General features: G+C 40.2%; 1 protein-coding gene and 1 long non-coding RNA gene across 11 annotated transcripts in view; one reads left to right on the plus strand and one right to left on the minus strand.

Moving 5' to 3' along the window:
• The window catches only part of LOC118565022, a 52,786-nt gene extending 49,796 nt beyond the window's left edge, over positions 1 to 2,990 (minus strand). The window contains exon 1 of the long non-coding RNA XR_004932116.1: positions 638 to 2,990. This is a non-coding gene — a long non-coding RNA (uncharacterized LOC118565022). The remainder of the gene's footprint in view (positions 1 to 637) is intronic.
• The window catches only part of pbx3b (pre-B-cell leukemia homeobox 3b), a 78,810-nt gene that overhangs the window by 2,924 nt on the left and 51,864 nt on the right, over positions 1 to 24,022 (plus strand). The window lies entirely within an intron of this gene.

Below are 24,022 nucleotides of genomic sequence, written 5' to 3' on the forward strand. Positions count from 1 at the left end.
AAAAATCAAGTAAAATTGTCTAGTGTTTTTGGCAGTGAAATAATCATAAAAAAAGAAAAAAAGTGTAATGAGGAAAACTCTGTGTCAGATTTGTGACCTTTGTGCGCTTTATGAGGAAATTAGCTTTTAGGAGATCATAAAACTTTATGAACTTCCTCAACACAGGTGGCGTCCACAGGGACAGACTCGGGGTCTTCGGTCTAGTCAAGGCTCTGTGGCGGTGTTGCCGCTGAGTGAACACAATTGATATATAATAATAATAATTATTATTATTATTATACTAAATTACACTAGTATTAGATTTGATATAAGTGTTTTGCAGAACAAAAGCATATAGCAGAGTCTGTACAGTTTAGGTGGATTTAACAAAAATAGATAGGTAGATTTATTTCTGAAACTTTAATCTGGTTCCCCGTCGGAACTCATGATACCTCCAAGTCTGAAAGATGTAAAAATACCCTTCTTTATTAGAGTTGAACATTTATTTAAGATAAATCAACGAAAAGATATATTTGCATGTTGTTAGAGTGTGTGAGCGTCATAAGAACTGTGTGAAGGAGATGGGCTGCTATAGACAAGAGAGCAAGTTTTTGAGCGTGTATGCGTGTTTATGCATGTGTGTGCGCGGATGGTTAACCTGTGCTCTGGAGTCCTAGTCTCTCCCTCTCTGCCTCTGACAGAGCTCAGCTGGTCTGGTGGCCTTGTTGACCGCTCCGCTCCTCCTGCACGCAGCGAGCCTTTCACCAGCTCTCGTAGCATCGTTTGTGGGGGTCTCCTTAACACTTTCGTGTCTGTTCAGACGACACGCGGGACCGCTTTCTCCCGGCCATGGAACCCACTGCTGGCCGAACAACACTAAAAAAATAACAACAAAAAAACAAATCACTCTAATCGTGTTTTAGGAACTTATTGTCATGTAGAACTCAAAATGATCTTTTCTTAATAATCTGAGGAAAAAAAATAGAGCGAGACATTTTTAGCACTTGTCAGGCTGTTCTGAACTTCATGGCGCTCTTCTAACTGTTTTTGTAGCGCTACAGCATTTTCCTGCATAGCTAATGCCCCTAGAAGTATTAATTCACTTTGATATGCTAATTAGAGAGCATTATGCAAGAAATGAGATTAAGTGGCAGCATGAAGTCATTTGCCTGTCACTAAATTGAGTGTTTTTAGCAGGAGCCCACCCCAACTTCATTTTTTTTGTCTTTTTAGTTTTGCATTTAGATAAGCGATACAGTGAAACGTGGCATGCATGTGCTGCTCTTTGTCCCTTGGCTGGTGAGGGTTTTTCTTTTTGGTACAAATATCAAACCTGAATGCAAAACCCTACCAGACAATAGGTACATTCAGCCTGCATGGGATGACAATGGACGCATTGAGCGAAATCTGTGTGCGATTCAGATGAGTTTTGCAGTTATTCCCTTGAGCTGGGCTTGTATTATCCCACTGGTCTCCCCTCCTCATGCCTGGGAGAAGGGGCTCCCAGCAGCAGTGGCAGCGGCAGCAGTGGTGGGAGCGGCAAGAATAACAAAGGTGAAAGATTACCTCCATATGGTATTTCTGAACAGGAAAAGAGAGGTTCTGTAGCAAGACTCCTCTTTGATGTGAGGTTTAATCAATAGAAAGAGATTACAGAAAACTATTACAGGCTAAATCACGGCGCGCTGCAGAGGGGCTTACCCCTCTCCACGGCTCTCTCAGCTGCGAGGCGCTTCCTCCTCTTCGCGGTTGCGTATTGACTTGTTGTTTTCCTGACCTTTGACTCGTCAGGTTCAGAAAATGGGGGAGGATGGGAGGTGGTCCAGAGAGGTAACCGAGAGAGGGAGGGAGCGTGGCAGATTCAGGCTGATAAATGCTGTGATCCAGTGTTTGGAGCTGTGGATTATAGGGAGAGACTGCGTCTGTAGGTCAAGAGAATGTCGCCTGGAAGTGTCGGACTTGGGTTCTGGGGGGGAAAAAAATAAAATCAACGAGGTAATTTTGGTGTTCTTACCAGTTTGTCTGCGTTATATAGTTGTTTGAGCTCTGAAACAATGTGTCGGTCAAAAACGCATTCAAGATGAGCCCGTATAAAGAACTTACCTGGTGTACGTATGGAGTTAGAAGTGAACATGTTAGCATAAAAAAAAAAAGCTTTATCTTTATAATCGTTGCTACCTGCCCTCTTTGTTGCCTAAACCGAGTGTGGTCTGTCGTGCCTTTAATTTAAAAGTCAGTAACGCAAAAGGGGGATTATCCGATTCTCCTACTCTTTTTAAAAACAAGTTTACCCCTGACAGTATACCACAACCAGACCCACCGTATTGTTCTGAAAAAGGAACTTTCTCGTTCCTGAAAAGTAGAAATGTAAAATTAATGTTTTTTTCCCCCCCCAAAAAATTTACGCAATAAAAAAAAAAAAAATGAATTCATTGTATTTTGGTCCCCTTTCATCATGCAAAAAAAAAAAGCACTCGGAAATGCATGACAGGGAACAGAAAGCTATTCAGCAGCTGAGACAATTGACTTTGGCTGCTTTTTTGTCTCACGGAGCCCCAGCGATGCGGCTGTACTGACTAGATAGCGGTTGTGCCGAATGGGTCGTGCACAGCTGGGTTCCTGGCTGGCTCAATGGCAGGGCCACAGTTTCCTCCTCTAAAGCACAAGGGGGACCGGGGAAGATGTGGCTATTATCTAAGTAGCTCCCAAATACCCTCCATTTCCCCATCAGCCAGGATGAAAAGAAGGAGAGCAAGACAAAGAGGACAGGGAGAGAGAGAGAGAGAGGGGAAAAAAAACAAGAGCATACATTTCAGTTTCATTTGGAAGGGTAAATGCTTTTGTGCTGTGGGGAGAGATGTTCCTGCAGCGGTGCTGCCTTGTGTATCTGTGCGCACGGCCTCGCAAATCTGTTTTTTATGTACAATGATCCGGTGCTGTCCCTCCATCTGCACACTCGAGCACACGTCCCCCCCCACCCATCCACCCACCCATTCATACCCTTCTCATCCCCCCCCCCTCCTCAATCGCTCCAAGCGTTTTCTGCAGGGCTCCTGTGCGATCAACAGCTCATAATTGTTTTTTGCACATACGTTATGCAAATGAGCCTTTATGGCAACTGGCATAACAATTAGCATCCTCCAACAATATTTTACTAGGTTAATTGCGAAATTTCTAAATTGTACATCTGAGTTGTTAATTAGGCATGACAGAGGTGGTGAAATAGTTATCTTCAGGCGGTGGCAGCCAGCAGAGGCTGCTTTGGATGCAAAAAGGAAGGATTGATTGAAATTAGTTTACAGCAGTGGGAGTGTGCCTATTGGCGAGTCGGTGGCCCCTCTTGCCTGTTAATGTTAAAAAAAACAAACCTTAAGTGGACAGGGAGAAGGTGGAGCAAATTTAGGACTCCATTAGAAAAGCGTTTGCTGGTTTGCGGCAATTAAAATATTTTTTTTTATAAAGTAAAACAGACATGAGATACAGCTTGTCATATTGAGGCAAGTTTGCAAAGATTCTACTTTCATACATCGCTGGAGTGTGACTGTTGTCAGAGCTGTGAAAAAGTCTTTGACTTGCCATACATGGTGAAGCTGAGTTTTCCCACAAGTTCCCCTTATAGTTGTCACAGATTTTATAGAGGAAATTTAGCCTTTGAAAAAAAAAAAATCATAAAATATTGCAATTTGTGCAATGTCCTTATTTGCTTGTTGGCAGAAGGACAGAAAAAAAGAGGTGTCAACATGTGCTACTGAAGCAGTCGTTTGCAAAAATAAACTAAGAGCCTATGAACTTCTCAGTATGCAAATGATTATTTTTTATTCCTGTTACAATTAATTTGAACAGAATTCTGCGATTATGTTTGGAAGAGAAAAAGTAACTATTTGGATACTCTTGCGCTAATGTGTCTCATATTGTTCGTGTCTGTGTCACTCACTTGCAGAGTCTATGTGATGCCATGGAGTTGGTTATAAGTGCAAACAGGGTTAGAGTAGAAAGCCTGGTGCAAACCAAGTCCTTCCTCTGTAATGACTGCTATTTGTAGGTCTCTATTTCATTAGTTCTAGTGTTTCAGGGAAGAGCTTTTCCCTCCTGGGACAATGGGAGTCCATGATGTTCATTTACGCTGTACACATTACATGTGGGCAACTCAAAGACTTATCAGTGGTAAGTGCAGCAACACTGAAAATAAACCTGCATTTGCTAATAATTTTGGTTTTGTATGCATAATGTTGATTATATTTATCATTTACGGCAGATTTTTGTAAATGTTTTTGTGTACGTTTTTTTTTTCTACACTGATAAAACTAGCTGTTACAGCTAAACCAATTAAATGAGTGTAATAATTTCAATAACGTTTATCTGGGTAGATTTATATAATATTTTGGTCTACAATATGCTGTATAATATTTTTGTAGACATTATGAAGGTTTAAGAGCTAAAATGCACTTAAATACATTAGTTTATTTCCATACCAATTTTTTTTAAATGACCATAATCAACTGAATTAGTTAAATTTGAACAAATAAATTAGTTAATTTGCTTATCTGACTTGGCACTGGTTTGTGATAAATCCAATGCAAATTGTAATTAGTTCAAAATAGTAATAATGATAGTAATACATGTTTTACATATATTTTAACAAATGCCTTTTAAACCTTTGACCCCTGGAAATGACAGCCTTAGGAAAAAAAAGGTCAGCTTGCCAACAAGTTAACTTTGACAGTATAGCTGTCACTAAACTACTTAAAGCTGATTCTAAATTGAAATTCTTAGACCAATATAGAAACTATTTCAATCACAAGAGTTATAGAAGTTCTTGACTGTAACTAAGTTGATATACTCATTCTGAATACAACCCATAGACACATATATCAGCCCTACCGCTCCCTGTGGAACTCACACTCACCGAGGTTGACTGAGCCAACATATTCGGCTGAATTCTACTCAAACTCCTTAATGCTAGCCATAAGCCTTCTACTTAAAAATGGATTTAGCATTTATTTCTGAAAATTTTGTCAGAATTTGGGCATTTGTGAACATTACATTTGCAGATTCATATTCTTTAATACAATGTGTATAAGTTTAATCTCTACGATTTAAATACTTACTAAAATTTATTTTTATTGTGTATGTTCATATCGTTATGCCTTTGCTTATATTAATGGTTTAGCAAAAAACAGCTTTGACTCTTTGCTATTTAGTCGAGAAAATTAATTTTTTAATTTGTGTCTGAGAATATCTGTACCCCGCTAAAGCAAACTCTTAGAATTTGACCAAAAATGCATATTTAGCATAAAGGTTCTTGCTAGGACATTTACATAAACTGGTTAAGAAGCAGAGCTTGCTAACAAGTTCGGCGTTTAGCTTTAGCTCTGTTGTTAAACTAGTGAAGAGAAAAAGGGTTACTGAAAAAGTTAGATTTTCAGTAAGTTCCAACAAGGGGGAATAAAAACACTTTCCCTGACAACCTCAGCTATGATGTGTCGTTAATTATCATCAATTTCCTCGGGGTTAAGAAGCTTAGCTGGCTAGCAAGTTTGACTTTAGCATTAGCGCTGTCACTAAGCTAGTTCCAGCTTCATAAAAACATAAATACTTGCGACAATACATGCATATTTTCAATACAAGCGTAAATAAATTTTTTACTTTTACCAAGTTCTTATATGTACATTCATAATACAACCCATATAAACATATCTGCCTTACTGGACACTGTGCCTATCCGATTAGAATAACAAGTGACTGAACCAACATCTTCAATTAAATGCAAATCAGAATGTTTTTGCTTTTTAAATAAAATAAAGAAGGTATTGTTATTAAACATTTCATTCAGAACTCTTTTGCCTGATTAAAATGTAAACAAATTTAATAGCTGATATTTGACAACCTCCAAGACTCATTTTTATAGTGTATGTGAAGATGTTATTTCAATTAGGCAGTTCTGCAGCTATAGATACATTTTGGTAAATATGTCTTGAATCTCACTTTAAACTCTTTGTCACTTTTGTAGTTTGAAGCCTATTGCCTGAAATTGCTCTTTTCTTTTTCATGTTATTATTTTCCTGGAGAGCTGTCTTTTCTTCTTCTACAAGCTTTAAATTTGCGCTCCTCTTGCCATTGTTCCAGATGCCATTGTTCTGCTTTTCATACATTACAATGATATATCAGCAGCAGAAATGGGGAAAAGACTGCAATGCAATGAAATTTTAATCAGCGTCTTCTGCTGCTTTAATAAGGCAAATAATTCTTATTGGCTGCCGTGTTAAGATTTCTAATATTTAATTCATAGCAAACCTTGCATTATTCTGTTGTAGCCTTAAGAAAAGCTCTTCTCTGCTTCTTTCTAAAATGCAACACAGGAGGAAAAAGGGGATCTGAAAGCTAGTGCACTGCCAGCAAAGATATCATCTTGATGTTTGCAAATTTAAATATATTTATAGAATTTAATGCCAGCCGTGTAATAGTATTATTACTGCACATGAGGTGAAAACAGGTCTGCTACTGCTGGTGTTAAATGGACAAACTCCTGAACGCCTCTATAATTTTGTTTGGGAGTTTTACCAAAATAAAGCTATTTGCCGCTCAGACCATCAATTTTGTTTTCTTAAGTCCCTTGAAGTTCATTTTTGTTTCTGAAGTAATGGAAAGATGGCGAGGCGCCAGCAGTTAGGTGCTGGCTCATGTTACAGGGAAACGACTGGTCCCTGTTTTTTTTCGTCTCTCCGCGAAACGGCTTAATTGGTGTCAGAGCCCCAGGGATAAAGGCCTCTCGCTCTGAAACGCCGCCACACAGGCCCCTGTCTTCCCTCAGACCAGGAGGAACGGCCCGACGTCTGCTGGTGAATGAGGACTGAGCCGTGGCATAACAATACCAAATGATGTTTGGGATGACAGAAATTAATATGCACTTGCTCCCAGAAAGCCATGATTAATGATGGCGAGTGGGGGAATGCTGTCCCTCCTTTTGCTCCTCTTTGATGGGGGACTGAAAAGCTTAAAAAAAAAAGCCTGTTTTCTCCTCTCTTTAGGAAGTGGAGGTCATCCAGGGTACATTGCTGCTGCTCTTCTTTTGTTTTTTTGTCTTTTTCCACCAGAAGACTATAAAAAAAGAGGTGATAGATTGTAATGAATTTCAGAATAATTAACTACCATCGTGGGCAATGAGTTTGTCCTGCTGCATCAAAACGTTGAAGGACATATATCCTTAGCAAAGAAGTTGAATTGAACTGATATGAATAAGTGCAAATATAACCTCATAATGCTCATGGATATGGTTCGCGTTAACAAAAAAAAAAAAAAAAAGGAGTTTCTACCTGTGAATATACATTCAATAGCACTGCCTTCTTTTTTGTTTGAAATTTTATACATACCCATTGATCTGGAGCCAAATGTGTGGACAAAATGGTGGTATGCTGTTGCCATGATAATGATCTGTATCTGTTGTGTCCTAGGAGGAGACGCATGAATATTTAATTGTGTCTGCTAGAGAGATCCCCAGACCCTTCTGTTCATTTCTTACTTTCTCTAATGCGCTTCCACCCTCCCAGGTACTTCCTCTCTAAGTAATGGAGAATTAAAGCACGCATTAAAACGACATAAATTGCGATGTAAGGGATTTCTGAGGACATTTGTCTCGACGCGATGTGCTCGAAAAATTCAAATGGCAAGTTTTGACAACGGACATTCTGCTGACGCCGTGCATTCGCCTCACATCGGCTCCTTCAAATAAGCATTTCCTCTGTCAGGGTGATTGATATGTATTCAGCGTGCACTTTTTACGTGGCGGTTTGCTCTGGAAGATGATGTGGGTGCAAGGATATGAGTTTTAAACAGTGAATGAGCTCCCCTCATATTGATCTATTTGTGTTGCCGGAGTGGCAGGTGCTATGCGAACACTGTGTCAGCTTTGATTGTTTGTGTCAGTGATCCGAGCCGACACTCAGCTCTCTTACTGTTCGTCGCCATGCTGGCTTCCTGTTGATGAATGGCAGCATGCTGCTCACATCCCAAACAGAAATAAAATAATCTCAGTGTCAAAATCAACACCGGATTTTAGAGATTAGTCATCACTTGTGCTGAGTTAGATTTTTTTTTTTTTTTACCTTCTTTTTATTATAATCATCAGAGATACACCAATCAGGCGTTTCCTGGCCAGTACTGAGTTATAATTTGTTAATAAGGCTGACCTGCCTCTTATGATGTTGGCCAATTCAGATTCCCCCCCCCCCCCCCCAAGGACTGCAACACATAGAAGATAAAAAGAAATTGCTGTAAATTTACCAGTGAGAAAAAGAAAGAATTACAACACAATTCTCTTTAGTGCATTTAAATGTATGTCTTTAACTTTATTCTGATTGTTCAACAGAAAAAAAAAATTAATAAATTTGGACAATATTCATTGGTCCAGCTCTAGTAACTTGGCAGCCACTGAAGTCTTCATGAGGATTAAAGCATGGCTTAGTTAGTTAAGGTATGTCAATGTTTGTAAATGTTATGGTTTTATATCACTACCTTTTTCCAGTTTAAAGTTTTTAATGGAAAAAGCCATAGAACGTCCGCCTGTTGCTGCACACTGCCACTCAGTTGGCACAAAGTAGGCAACTACACTTTTACTTAAAAGACAGCCAAATTTTCCTTTTTGGAAATATTTTATACAAAAAAAAAAAAATGCAGAAAATTATGGTGTTGTGCCACCCATCACTCTTATTAAGCCAACATTGTTTTAAAACTTTTAACTGGCAAGCTATTTGAGTAATTTTATGAAACCGCCAGATATGGGTGCCACGCTTCCAGAGCAGATGTCCAAAGTACTTAGTCAGTGAATATTAGATTGTACTCTTTTTACTCTAAAGGGCAACACACTAAAAAGTTTGATTTTGTGCAAAGTAAGAACTTAATTTTTTAAAGCAGCACTGGGAATAGTTTTTCCTTTTCCCTTCGCTAAAGGCATTTAAATTATATAAATGTTTGTCATATGAAATCCCTGATACTGTGACAGAAAGTCTATCATGCAGGGAGAATTTCATGCTGGCCCATGCCTAATACTTTTGTGTTGTTGGTTTCTTAATGCAATCACATGAAAGCTTTTAGTGGGAATGGGAGCTCATTATTGAGGGACAGGAGGTGTGGTTCCTCTCCTTCTGCAGACATTCACGTTTACGTCCAAACCTGTAGGAGTGCGTTTGCTGGCAGGCACGCTCGGGTACGGCGTTGAAGGTGAGCCCCGGTAAATATGCAGAGCACGCTGGGGCTCCGCACGGGTGCTGAAGGAGAGCATGGAGTGGCAGAGTTAATTTATTTAATGACTGAGCGTCTTATATCTTCCCCAGCCCTGATTAGAATCCATGCTTGATGAAGGAAGCGATAGAGGAGGGGGTGCACTGCCCCCTGGGCCTGATGCACGTACATTCATGATTTTTTTTTTTTCTTCCAGCGACCGCTTTCCCAATGCAGTATCTACCAGCTTTTGTAATAACCTAGAAAAATGGCGAGAAAAAAAAAAGTGCACCAAAGAGTCAGAATGTCCGATCATGAGCTCGTTTTACTGCCCTTTGACTGGAAACGCAGCTCCGAGCTGATTAAATACGTACATTTGTGTGTACTTCTGTATGTGTGTGTGTGTGTGTGTGTGTGCTACTTGATAAAGACGAAGCACCGTGGAGCTGTATGAACGTGGGAAAGCCAAACAGAGTGTGTCACTTTGGCAGCACAGGCTGTCAGCATTGAGGAGCTGCAGTTGTAAAAACCATGACCTTCCTCTTTGCCAGCATGTCTCTCGCTGAGCCAAAGCGCTGCCCCGTAGATCTGGGCTGGCTGTGGGAGGGAATACAAACAGAGAGGAAAGGACAGAAAGTGGAACAAAATAAAAATACTAAGAGCCATAGTTGTAAAGATGGGAGGGGAGGAGGATGGCTGGTTGAAGTAATGAAATACTTCTTGGAGCTATTATGACTGTGAAGGTGGGGGAAGAGGGGTGGGGTGGGGGGGGGGGGGGGGGGGGGGGGGGGGGATGGGGTGCAGGAGGACTAAGAAAGAGAGGAAAAATACTCCACGGCTTCTAACATTTCCATGAGCCATCATCAGTAATGCCGCAGCAGCTCCACAAACCAGAAATTATTTCTTCAGGCGTCGCTGTCAAGTGTTATTCAAATAACACCAGGCTCACATTTGAATAACAGCCGACATTTTGAATTAATTAATCAGACAAGATAGTCTGGGCCTTTTCTCATTAGTCTACAGGTCAGGCTAGGGAAGATATATGTGCTGGTGATGATATACTTGTCTTTAATAGTGATTTATGAAGATTTGGGATTGTACCCGATTTGTCAAAGGGCTCGGTGGTAGAAAAACAGACGAGTGTATATTTCATTACTTTATCTTTGATACGTTCAGCGATGCTAAAAGATACAGTCTTGCTGTTTAGATGCACGCAGAGCTCTTTTACATTCACCCTTCCTGACTGAAGACACACACACACACACACACACACACGCACACACTGACACACATTTAATCTTCTCTCATACTGTAGACCTCTCCCATTTTACTTTTCCTGTGCAATTAAGCGAGGGCTGTAAATTATAACTGCACCATACTTTAATTATCGCGGTGTAAAAATAGAGTTCCTGTCTTTGAGAGGATTTCATTAACTTCCTCAATATTCCATGGCAGCTCAGAGAATCAGGAGTTCGCAGAAAGGTTTGCGCTTGTCGTGCTTCCAAAACAATGTTTTTTCTTCCTTTTTTTTTTGTAAAATATAGGACTACAAAATCAAGTGATAACCTAATCATCTGATGTCTGGTGATCAGAATTAGCAAACTTTCCTTTGATCGGCTCAATTGAGTCAAACATCATTTTTTAAATTTCTAATTTTTAAACAATTTAAAACTATGGACTATTTAATTTAAAACTATTCCATATTCAGTCTATAAATGCATCAACCAATAGTGTCTACTTTGATGTTCCTTTTCCAAGATTACTGTAAACCAAATAAAGCCACGCTCAGTATAAGCCAGAGAAAATGTGTTGGTCCGTTTCTAAATTTTATGGCTCAAAAAATTTAGCTGAATTCAAAACTACTACCTTAATCAAATTAGCTGCAACACATTTTTTTCTTTCAAGTTTTATGGTCCTTCAACAAAACAACTTTGGAACAGGTCAAAATCCTGGTTGATGCATCCCTGCATATGCAATAAATATTTCTGTGGCTGCATGTATGGATCACCTTCTCTGCCATTTTATCTTGGGTTCATGTACTGCAGTGTGTGTGGTCACATAGGTGTAAATGATATTTTTAAAGGATATCCAGTGTTAATGATGCAGTGTCACCTGCCTTTCAAGGTGTTAGATATAAATAACTAGTTAGTCTACAACTACGTATTTTTTTTCATACTCAGGTTTTAATTATGGAGTAAAAATAGAGTACACTATGCATCTGGGATTTTACTCTAGACTCTGTGTGTGTGTGTGTAGCACATGTGTCTGTGTATGTGTGTGTGTAGCACATGTGTCTGTGTATGTGTGTGTGTAGCACATGCGGGCGTGTGTGTGTGTGTTAGCGAGTGTCAGGAAGCTCTGAGCTGTTGCCATTCCGTCGAGCAGCCCACACAAAATGCACCAACACCAGTGTGACAAAACATTCAAATAAATTGCTGTCAGGCTGCCGAAACACCAAGTGCAGCGATTTTTATCTGACATGTGGAAGACCCAGACATGCAGTCCTGACAAGTAACGCCGGAGCACCTGTGAGAGATGAGCGATAAAAATCAGAATGCGCCTGATCCTCAGCATAACAATACCTATCATTACTTGATATTATTTCTCGTCTTTAAGAGACAACTCAAAATGGGGAGATAGGAGGGACGCGCTGGCTGGGATAATAAGTGATCTTTGGATGTGCATAAAAGTGAAAATGGGTATAATTTTAATGCATACTTGTTTACATGATAGCCTTTGGAGAGCTGCGTGTTTGTGTCTTATACAACTGAAATATTGCAATTTATTGCAAATACAAGCACATATACTTGTATTTTTTGGAAGCATTTCTACTATTTGGATTTTTAAATGTAGCCTACTATCTGCATAATTTATGGCTTAAATACATTTTAGTTCAAAAACACACTGATGGGCTTTACGTCACTGCTACTAGCAGCTTTCAGGCACAGAAACATACCAAGAAGCGCTCATTCCCTCATTGGTTTTCATTGAGTCCACAAAATTGACTCTGTAATTCTAAAATCCAATTGAGAAATACTAAAAGAAAAAAAGAAGGAAAAAAAGAAAACTCAGAGACAAAGAATGCACTATGGAATGTGCCATCCATTCTCTGCTGTATTGTTATTTTCTCCCTTATAGGTTACTAATGAGGAATCGGCCCTCATTATGATTTTAAGGATGAGAGAGGAAAGCTTTTAATTAATGATATGTAAATGGTTCTGAATTGATTATGTTAGAATATCAAGAGAGATGAGTAGAAGCTGTGGTGTAATATATTTTAATTAAGAATTAATTAAAAATGATGGCAATTTTATAGAGGCTCGTGGAAAATAGAAGAATTTATTCTCTGTCACAAGTAAATCAGCCCTTGATTAAATAAACAGACACATTATATTCATGGAAGCAATATCTATGTATGTATCCTAGGATATATATATATATATATATATATATATATATATATATATATATATATATATATATATATATAGATATAGATATATATATATATATATATTCATTATGATTTATCCCATTCTTAATTCATGAGTTCCTCCTGGCTTGTGTTAGGTGGATCAATACAGCTGTGTTTCCTTTATACATTCAGTGTGTACAATTAGATTTGCAACAAGGAGCGCCGTTATGAGCGAGTCGTGAATCCGAGTTTTTATCTATTGTGGCAACTGTAGGTGCATCCCCTAAAAATATCAGCCTGTATATGAGGTATAAAAGAGAGAGAAAAAAAACAACAATTGTGTTAAAAAAGATGAGAAGTGGGCCCCGGTTAACCTTTTTAATTGTGATTTGCTTTCTTTCATTCATTCTTCGGGGCACAGGGAAGCAGGAGACATTAGGGTTCGTTAATAGTGTGTGCCGCTATTAAAGGAAGAGAGGTCTTTGTTTTTCTACTAACAGTGGCATACATGCTCTGTGCTAAACTCTGCGATCAATGGCAGAGAGGCTGCTATCACAGCACTCGGAGCAGGCGTTGCTCAGGGGGGAGGGAAGCGGGGCTCCCTGGTGGTTCATTTTGATTGGAGCGCAGAGTTTTGTGTTGAAAGGCGAGGGAGAGACAGGCTGTTGGAAGCAAATCCCCCTGGATCAGTTAGAGCTTTGCAACAAAAACACCTTGATATTCCTGGGAACATTTGCTTAGGAAAAAAAAAAATGATGAATTTAAATAAACAGGCAATGAGAGAAGGAAATGATCTAAAGCAATTTTGAAGGTTTGGGTGTTCAGAAAGCTTTTGTATCCCGAGCTTCGAATTAATTTAGAACCTGTTTTCAAATCGCCATAGATAGCTGCAATAGAAAACCACGGATCGTTGTTACTGGGGCTTGGAATACGCTTTTTAACAACCAAATAATGTGCGTGAATGACTGGTTTGGGAAGAATCAAGGTGTGAGTGGAAAACATTTATAACTTAATACGTTAAGGGTGGGTTTAAGGGAGGATGTGCTGCTGAGACAGAGGGAGTATTAAATGGGTAATTAGTTCCCCCATACCACGTCACATATAAGAGCTTAGAGGCATCGTGAACGGTCACATGTGCATGGATCAAATACCTGGGAGAGCATATGGAGGATGCAATGAAAAAAAAACAAACGTACAATGCCAGGATGTGAGCATGCATGCATATACAGTGTACACACCAATGGCTAGAGGAGCGTCTTCTTTTTGACACGTTCAACTAGTTGCAATACATCACTGTCAGGATCACTTTCTCCACCTATCCGCATTTGTGCATTAGTTATCCACGGAGGCCTTCATCAAAAAGTTGAGCAGTCTTGACATCAGCTCCCTAGTGGGAGCAGCAAAGGTGAAGTTTTGTTCGGGGTGCAGTGGTGGTTGTCATCACAGGATGTACTCCCTGCACCCAACAGCGCTAGAATGACAACTGAAGAGCGAGAAATGATGCTTTAATGTACAAATTTTGTGCCAACGTTAATTTAGCCATCAACACGTGAGGGTAAATTATGAGAGGCGAAAGCCGACATGTTGGGTTTGCAGCTGCTCTTTATCAAAGTTTGCTCAAAAATGCTGCACCGAGTATTATGTGCTTATGAAAGGAAGAAAAAGCCACAGTAGTGATTTATCTTAAAGCCTTTAGTTGAGATGCACCAAGACATCATCAGCTGTTGACCCCAACCAGCTGAATTTCAGCTTGATTGGCCCTGATTGGCTGGTCGGAAACATAACAATCTTTTTTTTTCGTGGGGAATAATTTACTTTTAAGCCTTACACAGTCAAGAAAAACTCTCTTAGATGTGGATGCTACTTACTGAGTGAAGAGGAGTCAAAATTACCTGTTTTCTGGATCAGTGCAGTGTTTAGGAATAAAGTCAGAGGAAACACAGAGATTCAGATTCATTCAGGCTGAGAGAGAGCGAGAGAGAGCAAGACTTTCAGCTGGTACCACCAAAACTGAACAGAGCGCACCACAGATACTCTGTTTTATTCCTATTTTCTACCTCTGTCTATCAGGGAATATAGTAGATTTTGAAACGTTATCACTTTTTGTAAGGTGGAAACTACACTTTTTGATGCTTTAAGACTGCTTTAAGATGCTAAACCTTATTATCAATTTGTCTATGTTTTAAAATGTCAGTAAAACCTGTTTGGCAGCCTTCTCACGCACAGTGTGATGGCATTTTAGCTAAATATTTCATGACGGCTTTCGCAGAAGGGTAGAAAAAATATTTTGCACACTGTTCTTATGTCTTCTTATATTACAGTATTTAAGGAGAAATTGTAATTGGACAAAATCGATAGGGGCAGGTCCAAATGTTATAAAAACCTGCAACTTGGGCACGTGTCACTAAATCTTTGATCAGTGCCTTTCGAGCCTTGATTGGGTTTGTGTGATCTAACAGAGAGTTTGCCTGGCGAGGAGGAAGTAAGGTCAGGGCTCACCCCGTGTGAGCTCACTGTGGAGACAAGGAGAGCTTTCCAGTGACACTTCTAGTGGTGAGCACCAGCAGCTCTGGCCACGACAGAGAGGAGATTGGGAGTAGTGAGTGGCTTGGAAGGTGCTGGTGGGGGTTGGGGGGGGGGGGGGGGGGGTTGCTTTAGCATCTGAACTGGTTGATGGGAGCCAGAACATGAAACAATGCCGGGGGAACGTCTGGTGGGTTCGCTGCACAGAATTACAAGCAAGGGAGCAGGCCTGCTGAGGCAATTACAGCTTAATGGGGTCATTTGGAAGGCAATTGCCAGGGGTTAATGTAGTATGGAGAGATGAGGTGAGATTGAAGTGAAATTTTTGGCTAGAAAATGTGTTCAAATGAAAAGGGAGCAGGCAGACAAGTTGAGCACTGATAGGGTGGGAGGTTGACAGGGGGGAGCTGGACTGCAGCTTTTTGTTGCCTCACTGGGAGGTGAGAGGTCTGACCGCACACTCAGTTGTACACCAGTGCAGGCAAATGCACATGTCCACACAGGTGCACTCTCTCTCCTCCTGCATCCACTTTCTGTCCAAACTATGAACACATCTCTGGAGGCATTCATTCATTTTTGGGTACAGTATCAATCCCAGCACTGAAAATGGTACAAGTTGGCATGAGAGATTAGAAACCAATGGTGATTTCTAGGGATGCAAAGAGAGACGTGTCAGATGAGCTACAAGAGGCACCTTAGAGAACAGGGATAAGAAGGATCATTACGGCTGTTATGTTAGCCAGTTCATTACCTTAATTACCCAACATAATCTGGTGTTGGAAGGGTGTGCTGAAGCCTTGGGAAGGAGTCGTTGCCAGGACCTTTTTGCCCAGGTCTCATCTCCCTGATCCCCCTGATCTGCAGCAAGCAGCCTGATCGTGCTAACGCTAAACTTTGATCAAAGCCAAACTTATTTAAGGTCAGTCATGTGAAATCTCCCGGGAGCCACCGTGTGCGGCCAAGTGGGCTGCGATGTAGGAAGTGCTACAGCACTGTGCCTTTCTGCTGCTGCTGCTGCTGCTGCTGCAGCAGCCTCTGACCGTGCTGGATCATTGGACAGCAATAGCATTATCATCAGCCCTTTCAAGTCCTCAGCATTTTTACACGATTATGCTCTACACTGGAACTTAACATCATCCACGGCTGGAGATTCCCGGAGACTGCACTCTCCCCCACACTCTCTCTCTGTCTGTCATTCTGGCCCGCTCACTTTCTGTCATCTCTGTGAAGTCTTTGCCCAACCCCATCCCTCTGCCCCCCCCCCCCACCCCCCCCTCCTACACAGGGTTTTGGCTGTGAGCCGGGCACTTCACTGAGGCAGATTTTCCCAGGCTCCCCAAAGGCTATTTTACCAGGACTCCCATTAGGTCTTTACCCATTACCACTGTTCCAAATCATTTACAGAAGAATCTATTTATTTTATGTAGTAATGGATTCATTTGACACTGTTCTCTGTAATGAAAGTCTTGCTCTTAAGATGCACCATACTCCAGTGGATTTATTTACTGGTGTTTCTATGCCTGATTTATTTCAATCTGTTAAAAATCTGTTGCCTTACAAAAGGTTTTTCTCATTTTGTCACATCGCAAACTTTAACGTTTTTTTTTTTATTGGGGTTTTATGCGAGGAACAGAAGTAGTGCATAACTGGATTGAGGCCAAATCAAACACAGTTCTGAAATTTCTTTGCAAATTCAAATCCGCAAAGACGCATGTATTTGCTTTCAGCCCTCTTTACTTTTATGCCCTTAAAAAAATGTCATGCAGTTAATCCCCTTCAGAAAACAGGGGAAAGTAAAGTCTGCCTTCCCTGTTATTTGTCCTCGGTATAAGTTCAGCTGTTCTTCGAGGTTCTCAGAGGTTTGCTAGAGAACATTAGCGAACAAAGAGTGTCAGGAAGATCGAGGAACAGAGCTGTCTGGTCAGAGAGAAATGTTGTGAAGCTGTTTAAAGCAAGGGTAGGTTTTAAAACAGTATCTCAAGTTTACCCGATCAACTGATGATAGAAAGATGATGACAACTGAAAAGCTACCAAGACATGGCCTAACAGCTAGACTGATAGACCAGGCTAGGTGATCATTAATCATGGAAGCAGCTGAAAGGCCCATGATAACTCTGGAGGACCTGCTCCAATGCTGAGGTGGAAGCATTTATTGACAGAACAACTATTAGTTGGCAGCATCATCCTGTTTCTTCAGCTGGAACAGGAAAACTGATCAGAGGGAAGGTAGATGGAGCTAAAGTGGAGGAAAGACCTGGGATTAAAGCCTGTTGGAGGTTTGTTAAATACTGTTAATCTTCCAGCAGGACAGTGACCCTATTCGTGCATTGCAAAATGCAATGGATCCAAACATATTCATGTGTTAGAATGGCCCAGTCAAAGTCCAAACCTTAAATCCGGTTGAGAATATGTTTGCGACACTCTCCGTGTAACCAAACTGATCTTGAGCTTTTGTATAGAAAGAACAGCCAAGGTTTTCAGTATTGAGTTGTGCAAGGCATTTCACTGTAGATACTATGAAAAGTGGTTCTACAAAGTATTAACAGGGGCACTGAATGCAGGACTTGCATTAAAAAAAACACACAAAAACCAAACAAACAAACTGAACGCAAAATAAAAACCCCGATAAAATACATAAATGTGTGGTTATACGGGAACCAAGACGTTTGCAAGGTATCATATGTGCCTGAAATCATCCTCACCCAAGTACACTAAAGCGCGGCGTAGAGGTGGTTGGGCTTTGTGTCAGCGCTCCCGGAAAACAAGTATGATGCAACTGCGTTGTCATTTTGGAGTGACAAATAGACAGTGGCAGACCATCAGAAAAGGGGAGAGAGTGGAATAGTGTCACTGACATCCTGCTATGACCTTTGGGCCTTTGGGCCTCCACAGTGCAAGGCACATAAAATGTTTACCCCAGGTCAGCAACGGCTTAAACCAGCTGGATGTGATGCGTTTGTCTGTAATAAGAATTTAAAAAAGTGGGGTGCAGAATCTGTGTCTTCTCTTCGAAATCACACGTGCTTGCTCATGTGAAAAAGTACTTAATTCATGAATGGTCCATGAAGCTTAAAGCCAATGCAGAAGAGAACCCTTAGTGCCTAAAGCTAGTGCACTTCTCCTTCCCATACCCCCTGTCACAAAAGCATCCCATCAAAGCCTGCCTCCTTCCTGTTGTAAGGTAGGGGGGGAAAAAAATCAATGCCGCAATCTTTTCTTTTTGCCTCCTCCAATCCGTAATTGAAATGGAAAATCAAATGAACGGCAAGCAGATAATTGTTTTATCAATATTCCCTGCCTGCCCTACAAGGGTCAGTGCAGAATGATCATGAGTCGGGGATATGACGAGGACAAAATGTGAAATTGAACAGCTAGGAGGCAATAAATCAGCCTTGACAACTAAGAGTGACCAGCATGTTGCTGCAGCAGGCGGCTCTCCCTTCAGAATTTGTCCTAAAGCTGTCTACAATAAATGGGGAATATTCATCTCATTATTGTTGCACTTAATATTGCTATCAAATATTATTCCTAGAGTCCAGACAGGGAGTCAAGGTCACCCGTTCTATTATTGTTGTCATTGTTAGTGTGTGATATTGAGACTATAATGGAGGACAATGGCGTGTGGTCTGGAAGAAATATGAAAAAGGTGAAGAATGCGTTTAGTTATTAAAGGTATAGAAACAAATCTTTGATGTTTGTTTGATGAAATGCTGTACGTATGTTTCCCTCTAGTAATATCAAAATTCTGACGTTAAATACACTCTTATTTTCCGATATTACTCATCAATAGCTAATTGTTTCAGCTCTACAGAGAGGCGCACTGATTTCTACTTCTCCTGCATTATACATGTTTAAATAAACCCGTCGCGCAATCCATGTCTTGTTAAAACTGGAGATAAAACCTTTGCAAGAAAATCGACATCTTAAATCACACGACGTCCTTTCCCATCTGACTAGTCCAGTTGCAAGACATCGACAAAAATATGAAATTGATTTGGTTGAAGGGTGTTAAAGAGCCGACAGGAGAATGTCACAAACAATGAATGGTCACAGCTTGGAGGAAAATCAATGGCGGAGGTTGAATTCAGTCTGGAGTGCAACTTGGCAGCATTGCACTGTTGCTTAGAAAGAAAGAGCTGTCTCCTGGCTTGGGTTTTGTTAGTCCAAAAACAAAAAAAAAAGATGTTTTATTTTCTTTAATGATGGGGGGACGCGGTGAAATGGCTCATTCAAGGTATTTTGCTTCATTGTGGATGGCAATTTTGTAGCAAGCTTACAAATAATTTTTAATTTGAAGCTTTGCGATGACGTTCTTTTAAAGTGACTGGTCAAGCACGTGTGTAACGATTTGTTCAACTCATGAGGTGAGACTATACATGATCATGGGTTCATGGGATTGAGACAGGATTTAGACAATATTCTTGGCACAACTTAGATCCCCCATTTTTAGTTTTCATATTTAGAGTAAAGGGTGACCAAAATGTGCAACACATCCAGCCCATTAGCTCACGATATTCTGACAGAGCTCACAATTCAGCGGGATGTGCTGACAGAGAAATGTTTCAAATGTGCTGGAGGCTTCTTTAATGCGTCTGTAAATAGATCTTATTGACCAGCCAAGTAAAAAAGTCTTTATTATTTGACTTTGTCTACACAAAAGGGCCCTTCGAGAAACACTTTCATACTTCAACATTTGACTCCGAAAAATAAATCCAACCGGCACTCACCTTCAAATCTGGGACATGCTATAGCAGCTGACTCTTACTTTATCAGACCAGAAATATTGTGACATTTCAATTTTGCGAGATCTTGCGACGCCCCTCTTGTAGATATGTTGCAGAAGACTGAAAATGGGGGGGGGGGGGGTGTTCTTAATTTTGAAGCCTTAAGCTATCAGAAAAGAAAATCACATCTTTTGGTATCTGAATTGATCAAAGCCAATCAAGGGAAAATCGTCTCATTCTAGGAACATTCGCTTCCACTATTAATATTACAACGTGCTCCTTTGAATGCAACTTTGAATTATTGTAGCAGCATTACTCTCAGAATTATAGAGATGTGGAGTCAAACCATATGTATTTTTTTTCTTACCATGTAGATTATGAAACGGAAGACAAAAAGAAAAGAAAAAAAAAAGAAAAGACAGAATTGGCAGGCTGTCTTTCAAGTGGACACAGTGATGGAAACCCCCCCCCCCCCCCCCTCCCCTACTTTGTTGGGATTGCAGTTGTAAGCTTTGTACCATATGCTACTTTCCTCTTTAGCTGGGATTATGCCATCATTATTGCTGATAAAAGCTGTTTACTGCCTTGGCTCCAAATTGATGCTCGGGGCGCTCTGAAACTGGCATTCCCTCTCCAGAAGAGTTCATTCCATGCCAGCTGCTCAGGATTCAACCCCCCTTTTGTTTAACATTTCACAGCTTTTGTAATGTTTATTTTCTATTTAGTCCCCCCCTACCCCCTTACCCCGTTAGCATACAAGTTTTTTTCCTTAGGTTTGCATGTGTTTTCAACAGTTTGACATTTACTCTTGATTTGCTTAACGCAGATTGAAGGTGTGTGGAAAGTGGGTTGCGCACTGCTCAGGAGCTGCAGCTCTCGTTCACCACTGAAATAATAAGGTGTGCTTTTAGGTGATGGTTTGCTACCACATTTTGTAGCAATATCCTGAAGGCTCCCTTTTTACCGTGTTACCAATCAATGGCATAATCAGTCAATGCAGATTCTGCTCGACAGCTGCGTTAAGATAACAACTGGTTCTCATGACTAAACCGGCCCCAGTGACCTTGTGGGCCTCAAATTAATAATGTAAAATCAACACCAGACAACCACACTGTGGTTCCCATGCAGACAATGATGAACTACCTTTTCTCTTCCCATCAAAGTCCACTCAGACAAAGTCATGTTTCAAGACATATGCTAAAATGTCACTTTTTTTCTTTCCTTTCCTCTTTTCCCCCCCCCCCCCCCATTTTTTTTACTTGGGCTCCACGTCCCTTAAATAATGTCTCTCACTCTTCCTCTACAGCTCCCTGGTACCCAGGGAAATCATGCTGATCAATATTTCCCATTTTAGAGGAACTGCAGCAAACATTCACACAGGATTTACTGTAGCTCTCTGTTAGACTTTAATCAAGCTATAATTTAGATCTAACAAACAAAAGGTTTTCTTGGAAATAAAGGAAAAGTCTTTATTGGCTTTTTAGGGTTTTCCCCTTTTATTAGGTTTATTGTGTCTACTAGTTTCTGTTTGTTTTATTTTATATCATGATCCATCTATTTCGCATTTTTTACATTCTGTTTTTGTTCACGTGTGTGCTTGCATGCATTGATAATGTCTTCACAGGACATAAATCAGAACATGCTATCTCAGTACCTCTTTATATTGGTTAAGGGCCATTGAACAAAACAGCTTAATGCTCCTTTAACCATTTCATTCATGGCAGGAAGCAAAAAGGCAGCAAGGACTCGGGTCCTTCTCAGTTTGTTTTGCATGTAAGTGCAGTATGCCAGATTTTCTGGAAAATGCATGTAATAAGCAGTAATTAAGTGTTAATTAAAGGGCTGCAAATGAGCATTCAATGAAACTAAATGAATGAAATGTTTTGTGAATATATGTCTTGAACAGCTGACTGAAGTATTTTTGGAAACTTAGGGCAATATATTTTAGGTTCAGTATATGTTTGCTCAAATCAGTTTCAGCTTTTTCTCCTTTTGACTACCTACCAGATAATTAGTACTTGAGACAAGATTACGTAATGGATAACTAGGTTAACTATTTATCAGCTTGCAAGAAAACCAAAGTTAGCCATTTTATTTTAGTCTGAGAGTATTTAAACAGTCAGTAGCTCAAAGGTAGTCTTTGCTAAAGCAGTATGCTTTTTTAATGTTAAATTATGTGTTTATTGGTTCTGCTTTTCCAGGTTATTTTCCTTTTTCAAGCCACTAGAAAATTATTTAAAGGAGCCTAGCCACATTCCATGACTTTATGAATCTCTGCACCATGAGCTCACTCTGGTTGTATACAAAGTTTTTCTGATTAAATTATTGTGTCCTGTTGACTTATTATATTTTATTTGTGTTTTAACACTTTGTTTTGTGGTATTTATAAGTAAATGAAGCGCTTTTGTGTATATTTACCATAGGAAGATCACATGACCGAAGTACGATATGGCACATGGAAGCAAAGAATAAACAAGGAGAAGCGATGGAGCCCACAGCCATATATGCAACAATATGACGTTATGATAAATAAATATTAAGAATATTAAGGCCCGTGAAGAGCCCAGATAAATCTATGAGTGCACATAGACTCAGTGCACATAGAATATGCCGGTGCATATTCTCAATCATCTGAGTCATGGTTACTACAGGTTAAAATCGAAGGCAACCAGATTTTCACTGAAAAGCAAAGTAAGAAAGTAAGTCTGAGCCTAAGTCCAGTTGTCTTCGATTTTAATTAGCCAACTCCGTAAGCACAAAAGGGCAACTTCATTACAACAAAGCTACTTCCTTTTTTACTTCAAAATAAGAGTCTCAACCATAGCTAGAAGAGTGTTTATTTTTGAACACCCACCTTTACATTTGGGGCTCGTAATCTTACACATACTTCACCAGACAACGTCACATGCAGGCAGCAACCGGATCAGGCTTCATGGGTTTGAGCTGTCATCTCTGTTTGATCCTCCACCGAGGAACCAAACCACAGAAAATACTTTTGTTAACCTTTTTCCATGCCAGGTGGTGACAGAGTATGTGTGGTCCCATCAGAGGCGTGTGCAATTAGCCTGGACTACCAGGAAATAAGACCCTGAGCTGTTTTTGTGACAGCATGTAGGCATTTTTGTGAGCAAATATAAAGTGTTGTTTCTCCATTATTGCCTTTAACAAAGTAGCACCACGGTGTACCGTGGTAGGGGATGTTGTACTACACAGTTTGCAGATCAAAAATGGAGGTTTTTGTAAAGTTGGGGAAATCCATTTATCATTTATTCAGCTTGCCGAAATGGGAAATGGACTTGGAAGAGAAGAGAGGGTAATGTATTGGAAAATATCCCTTTCAGCACCTCAGCTTTACTTGTCATAGGTCAGGCTTAAAACGTATCTTGATACAGTTATTAACTCTAATCCAGGCATAAACACAAATCCTCAAGCACCAGCCCAATTAATAATTTGCATAATTAACATGCATTTTAAATAGAGGCTGCTCTTGTCGTTGCCAAAGCAGGGATGTGGGTAATTAGGGCTAACGGAGTGGCGCCTAGGGCCTTTACCCGTGGACGTGCTGCAGTCATTTCCAGCAAAGGGATTGACAACTGCAAGACAAGCTCCCTCGGCTTAGAGCAAAACCCCCTTTGACAGAATTAATAGTTGACAAACTGCTCCTAAAGCCCTGGCATTGTTTCTGTCAGTTGTATGGTTTGATGTCACTGTTAGACATTATAAATCAATAGTGTCAGGATTTAGTAATGTTTATAGCCAGCCATGGTTTATTATTTCATGTGACTGTCATAGACAAATAGTATTTATCATAGCTGTCTATAAATTACCGCAGACAGTCTGTTGGTTTACTAAAACTCAGGCCCTTTTTACAGGACCTGTTCCAACTTCCACTAACATATTTACAGTAATTTATTTCCGCCGCCATAGGCTTACATTAACCCTTTGCATTCTTATGCTCCCTGAGACTTATTATGGCTTGATTACTGTGTCTGCTGACACATTAACAACTACAAAACCCGCTGATGAGATCTTGGTGCGAGCTGTTTTCCACAGTCGTTTACGCTTATGTTTGAGTTCGATGTGACAAAAAATTCTGATAGACCTGAGCGTATTCCTCTTACATGTTTTATTCAGTGCTGTGAAATAGTTTTTGACCTATTAAAGA

The sequence above is a fragment of the Fundulus heteroclitus genome, chromosome 12 (genome assembly GCF_011125445.2).
Source record: "Fundulus heteroclitus isolate FHET01 chromosome 12, MU-UCD_Fhet_4.1, whole genome shotgun sequence".
NCBI lineage: Eukaryota > Metazoa > Chordata > Actinopteri > Cyprinodontiformes > Fundulidae > Fundulus > Fundulus heteroclitus.